At 45.1% G+C, this 7,434-nt stretch overlaps 1 pseudogene; it reads left to right on the top strand.

Annotated features, from left to right (window-relative positions):
* Positions 1-5,446: 5,446 nt before the first annotated feature.
* On the top strand, positions 5,447-6,255 carry LOC127221246 (sperm motility kinase X-like; annotated as a pseudogene).
* Positions 6,256-7,434: the final 1,179 nt, after the last annotated feature.

The following is a 7,434-nucleotide window of genomic DNA, read 5'->3' as shown; positions in this document are numbered from 1 at the left end:
CTCCTGGAGTCCAGGAGTAGAGACGGAGGAGCGATAATATGAGCAATGTGGTCAAGACCATGATAGGGAAAATCCACAGAAATAGCTGAAGTGAGCTAGTGGGAGCTCACTGTGGAGAATCTGCACAAGACTGAACGAGGCACTCTGAATGTGGGTGTCTGTTTGGGGCAGGGCTTGGGCAGTTTATGGGACCAATAGCAGTGGAACCAGTATTTATCCCTAGTGCATGAACTGGCTTCTTGGAGCCCATTCCCTAGTGAGGGATACCATGCTCAGCATAAATATAGGGGGGAGGGCCTTGGTTTTATTTCAAGTGATGAGACAGACTCCTCACCTTCTCTGAGGAGTGGATGGGAGTGAAGTGGGGAGAAGGTGGAGGAAATGAGAGGACAGGATGGAGAGGAAACTGGGATTGGTATGTAAAATAAAATTGTTTAAAAATATTTGAAAGGACAAATATTTAGATTGTTGTTAGAAGTTATGCTGATTTAGTAAATTAGATGGGTATATTCTCCCTCAATAACCACTTCACATTGAGTAGTTTTCTGGGTTTCCACTACCAGGCAGAGTCTAAAGTGCAATTAGAGAGCTGTTAGTACAGCAAAGGTATGTGTGCCACTACTGCTCCCTCACAACAATTGTGTCATGATGATTCCTGACTTGGTTTATAGATGTCATAGCTGGGTAGGACTGTTGTTTGCCTCCCTATTTTGGGGGTTTGCATGACTCCTTCTGGTACCATGAAAGCTAGAACCCAGACTCCATTTGCCCAAGAATTAAGGCCAAAACTGACAAGTGAGAATTCATGAAACTAAGAAGCTTCTGCACAGATTTAAAAAAAAAAAATCAACCTGGAAATAGGAAGCCCACAGAAGGTAAGAGAGAGAACCTTTTTTAGCTCTACATATGACAGAGGTTTAATATACAGACTATGCAAAGAACTCAAGAAACAAAGTGGAAAAAAAGGACAAAGGAACCATTCAAACCAAGGGGCTGGGAATGGTGAGCTCTCAACAGAAGAAGAAGAAATAACTATAAGGACTATCTCAAACATTCTTTGAGCTTTGGAACATAATTCACAGCTGCTTGAATGTGTGTCTCCCTGGTTAAAACCCCAATTACATCTCCAATGTTTTTGGTCAGCCTTATGCCTGGACTTCAAAAGAGAATTGTGTTGTCGCAAGCATACAGAAAGAAACCTGATGCTGCTGGAGAGAGGCAGTGACAAGGTAAGAGGGGAAGACCACAGTGAAGAGCTCACTGTGCAGAGCAGCTTTCCAGGGAGGCAGCCATCAGAAGGCCACCTGGGTTGTCTCTGTCTGGACAGGTGTCACATGTCCATCCCTCCTTCCTGGGACATGAGCATTCCCATGTGGATGAGAGAGCTCAGAGCACCCCATTCACACTGCTGCTCATTTCCACTGCAGATGCAAGTCCTGTACCAAAGGGGAGCTGCTTCCCTCTTTCCCAGTCTTGTCCTACAGACAATCAAGGCCAGTGAGCCTTTGTCCTTCTGCTCCACGGGAGGGTTCTGTTCTCCCTGTCTTCCCAATTTTGAAGTCATTGGATCAGCACATTGGACTTTGGTGGTTTCCTACTGTGATCTACTGTCTGTTCCCTCTCTACAGGGAGTCAGCCGTTGCTCAAAACTCCCCAGGAACAGCGTCACACAACACATACCTAGATGCTTGTTCTCAGCGATTAGATGGAGCTTGGGAGATTCATTCATACATGTCTGCTTTTCTGCCTGCCTTGTTTCCTTTAAAAGCTACAAAAAGGCCCTTTTCGGGCCTTCCCTGACACCTAGTGGCCAATGTTGTTGAAGTGAACAAGGCTCTTTCTCTACAAAGACTGAGAAATAGTTTATTTGGAGCCAAATGCCAGTGACTATGCCAGGGATGTGGATATACTCTGGTATAGATTTCACCTGCTCTCTTATAGCAAGCAGAGTTTTAGGACTGGAGGGAGCTTGTAGCTTCTTCAAAAACTGTAAAAGTTTAATCTAATTTTTACAATTGTAGTCTATGAAATAGATTGGTAACATACAGATTATTAGGCAAAAATGAGTTTTATTACTTATCAAGAAGGGAAAGAAAAATGAAGAAGCATTTTGGGTGTTTAAAACAAGGCTGGAGTCTCTCCTTCCATCAGGCTTTGGGCATGTATGCCCTCTTCCAAAGGGGCTTGCCATTTGTTTGTTGTTTTTGCTGTGGCTACTGCTGTTTTATCAAGTTCCCTGGAAGTAGCTCAGGCTTGCCTCAAATGCACAAGCCTGCTTCATCTTCTCCTAAGATCTGAGATAGTAATCCAAGATTCAACATACCTAGGCCTTGCTGAGTTAGATTTTTTTCCTGGGCTACAGACACACCTTCAGATATAACTGGATGTTAGACCAGGCTGACCACAGCTGGAGATGCTGTTTGTTAGGACTCACCATCTTTGCAAGGGATCCTTTCCCCCATCACACAGAAAGTTTGCTGTATCGACCACATTCTTATAAAATAGCTTAATTTATCTAATAGCAAAAATGAGCTCCTGTTTTAGAGTCTATGGAGAGATGCCATTTTATTTGAGCCTCAAAACACAGTTGAAAGCTGCTTAAGTCAGCGTCTCCTAGTTAAAACCCTAATTACAATTCTTTGGATTTTGTCTAGGCTGATATGCCTCCAGTGGATATGGAATGAGATTCAAAAGAGTGGCTTGTGGTTACAAACTAACTCAAACAAAGCTGATGCTGCTGGAGAGAAGTTAAGAAGGTGTGATATCCGTTCTTGGCTGTCAAATTGACTATCTAGAATTCAACTGAAACCCCAGCCACTGGGTACACCTGTTAGGGATTCCGTAAGTCATTTGAAGTGGGAAGATCTACCTTTAATCCAGATCTTTTGAGGTGGGAAGATCAAACTTTAATCTGGGCCACACCCTTTGCTGGCAGACTAATTAAAGGATTTTTTCTCTCTCAAGCTTGTTTGCTCTCCCTGGCAAGATTATTCTTTCACTGACATATGAGCCTACTTCTGCAGGATCCTGGCATATATCGAAGATGAGCTGAGACATCTAGACTCATGAACTGAATAACTACTAGATTCATGTACCTTTTGTTGGTAGACAGCCATTGTTGAAGTAGCTGGACCACAGCCTACCCACCATTCTAATAAATAACATATATATTCCTTGTTTAAATTCTGTTACTCTGGAGAACCTGAGTAATAGAGAAGGAAAGAGGAAGACAACACAGTGAAGATCTTACTATGCAGAGAAGCTTTCCAGGGAGGCAGCCATCAGAAGGCCACCTGGGTTGTCTCTGTCTGGACAGGTGTCACATGTCCATCCCTCCTTCCTGGGACATAAGCATTCCCATGTGGATGAGAGAGCTCAGAGCACCCCATTCACACTGCTGCTCATTTCCACTGCAGATGCAAGTCCTGTACCAAAGGGGAGCTGCTTCCCTCTTTCCCAGTCTTGTCCTACAGACAATCAAGGCCAGTGAGCCTTTGTCCTTCTGCTCCACGGGAGGGTTCTGTTCTCCCTGTCCTCCCAATTTTGAAGTCATTGGATCAGCACATTGGACTTTGGTGGTTTCCTACTGTGATCTGCTGTCTGTTCCCTCTCTACAGGGAGTCAACTTTGCTCAAAACTCCTCAGGAATACAGTCACACAATACACTCCTAGAGGCTTTTTCTCCTCAATTAGAATTTCTCTCACATTCTCTGATGCCTCTACGCCTATTTTCTCCACATAGCTTGCTTGATAGACTCCACTGCAACAGGAATGGCTTTCTCCTATCCTCTACAACTTCTTGCTAGCATCTGCTTTTCTATTTGTCTCTCACACTGAAATAAAGTTATGTAAGAGCTTCTTTCAAGTCTTACTAAATTCTTGTATTCATTAAACTACAAGCCCAAGAAGAAGAACCCAGCACTCCCAGAACCCCCTCATAGTATAGACCTAAATAAAGCCCTTCCTCCCCTAAAGGGCTTATCATCAGAGTATTAGTGTCAGTGAAATGAAAAGTGACAAAGATAAACCCATGGACCAAAATGTGAGAAAAAACTACTGAGGGTTGTGCCAGCTGTCATTGGTCCACTGATGCGCTGATCTCACAAGCAGTCATTATGAGGAATGACAGACAGCTGTCCATATAATGCACTGCCTGGGGATGATTTGTGTCCTTCTGTGCAGAGAGCTGTTTGGTGGTGATCTGTGGGACTTAGAGGTTGGTGGTTGGTTAGACTTGGTGGTTGGTGGTTGAACTGGATTTGGATGTTGGTGATTGCTTGCACTTCAACATCAACCATCTGCTACACTATAACACAGTCCTTTCCTGCTGTTCGGTTTGTACAAGCTCAGAGGTTTGGACTTTTGTTTACGTGAATTTATTCATTTGGATGCTTTGCTTTCAGCTTTGTCTTACTTTATTTTTCTTCATGACTTAACAATCATATACATTCATTTTTGTTTGTTTCCTTGATATTTTTGGTTTTTAGACACTGGGTTTCTCTCTGGAGCCCTGGCCATCCTGGAACTCATCCTGTAAACCAAGCTGGCCTCCCACTTAGAGATTGGCCTGCCTCTGCCTCTTGAGTGTTGAGATTAAAGACTAGAGCCAGCACTGCCTGGCTAATATCCATTTTTCTTTGCTTAACTTATTTTCCTTTGTCACTCTAAACTTGTGACTCTTCTTTTCAATCTGACCTTAGTATGTGTTAATTGCACAAAAGCACTTCATTGGCATTTTTCACACATGCACTTTGATCGTGTAAGCCTGCTCCATTCTGCTACTCCTACCCCATCCCTCCTTCTGTCATCCAGGGGTTCCACAGTCTCCCTTTCAGCCCAACCCCAAACCACCCAGATCCTGCATAATCTAATGGGGTAAAATTTGTGATATTTGTCTGTGTTGTGCTAGGTTATTACATGTAACGCAGTAGCCTCAAATTATCTCCATTTCCAAAAAATGACAAATTGTCATTCTTCATAGGCACTGTGTGATTCTTGTCCCCAAACCTGTTTGTATACTGTCAGTTTTTCAGATGGGGCGTGTGGCATCCCACTTATTGCTAGGTAAACCTATCTTGATGTTCAGCTGTGACATTTAACTTGGTGCCTTCCCCTCCTGATGGGTTCTTCAGTCAAGAGAATCAATGTTTTGTCCTTTGAAATGGGAATCCTTGTTCTCCTGACTTTTTTTTCTCTTTTCTTTCCTTTGTTGCTCTGATCCTTCATTCTTTCCATCCACTGTGTTTGTTCTTGATGTGTTGTTGTTTTCCTGTGTCCATGAGGCATATCCTGTTTCTTGGGGGGCGGGAGGTGTCTCTGATGGCTAATCTTAGAATTTATAGCAATGAAAAAGAATTACTGGCAGGGATTTAATTTCTTTTCTCTGCCATCTTTACTTGTTGTTGCTACTGGTCACTTCTACCGGGAGAAGCAAGGTGTGATGACGATGACAAGAAAGTTCACAACCAGTTCCTTTGAAGGGCACACCCTGGCCAAGGATTATTATGTCATGGGCACCCTAGGTGAAGGGTCCTTGGGAAAAGTCAAAGTGGCTATCCACCTTGTGACCCAGACTCTGGTCGCCATCAAAATATTGAAAAAGGGCACAAGTACAGAACCCCTGATCAGCTGTGAGGTTGAGCTCCTGAAAACTATACAGCATCCTCACATAGTACAGCTGCTGCAGGTCATCGAGACCAAGCAGAAAACCTACCTGGTGATGGAATGTGCCACCCGGGGATCCCTGTTCAAACGTGTCACTCAGTACGGACATCTGGACGAGGAAGAGGCACGTACTCTATTCAGGGAACTGACTTCGGCCATCAAATATATCCACAGTCACAATATTGCCCACAGAGACATCAAGCCTGAGAACATCCTACTGGATTCAGAGGGGCACATCAAACTCAGTGATTTTGGTCTGGGGAAAATATTCACCTCTGGCGAAAAGGCCAGGGGCTTCTGGGGCACGGCTGAATATTGTGCCCCCGAGGTGTTCGGTTACACAGAATATGAAGGGCTTCCCACTGATATCTGGAGCCTTGGAGTGGTTCTCTACTTTCTGGTGACCGGATACCTCCCATTCAGAGAGGCCGGGCACTCCGAGATAAAGTCACAGATTCTAGCTCGAAACTGTTGGATACCGCCTCACCTCTCCCCAGAGCTTCAAGATCTACTGAACCAACTAATGACAGTGGACCCCACACAGAGACCCTGCATCGTGGAAATAACAGCACACCCATGGCTGGGCCATGAGGAAGACTCGCTGATTTCCTTGACAGAAATCCCGAGAGAACCAGACCCTAACCTTGCTTTCCAGATGTTTTCAATGGGATACAAAATTCAAGAGATCAAAACTGCCTTGAATCAAAAAATATATACTCGCGCCATGGCAACCTATTTAATTCTTCAAAAGAAGCAAAGGCAGCATAGAATTGACCACGATGGAGAGCAGGATGGTACAATGGCACCTGAAAAAACTCCCAACCTTCCTCTGCCTCTAAGGAGGGGTTCCAGTGCCCCTAGCCTTACTACCTCCACTTTGTCCACTCTCCCTGAACTGCCTGGAGATGAGAGAAAAGGATGTAGGACACATAGTGAACCTCTCACCAGTTCTTCTCTCAAGAGGGCTCTCCGGGAAAAAAACTCCAAGCGTGAACCTATGCCTCACCTCAAAACGGCGATAAACAGAGAGATTGAGTTTATGTCTTCATCAGCAACAACGTCCTCAACGTCCATATTCTCAAAAGTCTCAAACTATGAAAGCACTGAGAGTTCCAAGACGATAGACACGGGTATAAGCCCATTCTCCCAGGGGTTCACAACATCCATGAGCTCCTTTTCCAGTGAGCAAGCCCAGGGAGAGAGCTGCCCATCCTCCAGGGAAAGAAACCCTCAGAAGCACTTCCGTGGGTGGTTCCAGGGTGTGCCCAGAGTCCCACGGAGACAGCGGGGCAGAAAAAGCCTGAAGAAGAGGATTTCCCAAGCCTTACGCAGCTTGTGTTGCTGCCCTCAAATGACAAGGAGACAACACGTCCGCAAAATCAAAGTCATGGCAGCCAATGAGGAGGGTCATGGAGACAGAGACACGGGCTAAAAGAAGTAGGTGGGACAGCAATGATACACGTTTCCAGTCCGTTCCACTTCCCTGAACACAGTCTTAGCATACACATTTAGCGGGTTGGTGACACTGTGTCTATCATCTCAAAGGGAAAATCCCATCCTGCTCTCCCTCCTAATAGGATTCCTCATAACTTGACCTAGATGTAGACAGACAGCAGAAGCTAGGGGCCCAAGGCCGGGCAAGCATGCGGGAGAAGAGTTGGTGCAGAGAGCAATGGGGCAGGCACTCAGGAGGAATCAGACCGAGGGCGCATCCCAGCACAGGGCCAGCATAGCCAAGCAGAAGTCCCGAGTATTTCTCCTAAGAGGCTC

The sequence above is a fragment of the Phodopus roborovskii genome, unplaced genomic scaffold, assembly GCF_943737965.1.
Source record: "Phodopus roborovskii unplaced genomic scaffold, PHOROB, whole genome shotgun sequence".
NCBI lineage: Eukaryota > Metazoa > Chordata > Mammalia > Rodentia > Cricetidae > Phodopus > Phodopus roborovskii.
This window is presented reverse-complemented; position numbering and strand designations above follow the sequence as displayed.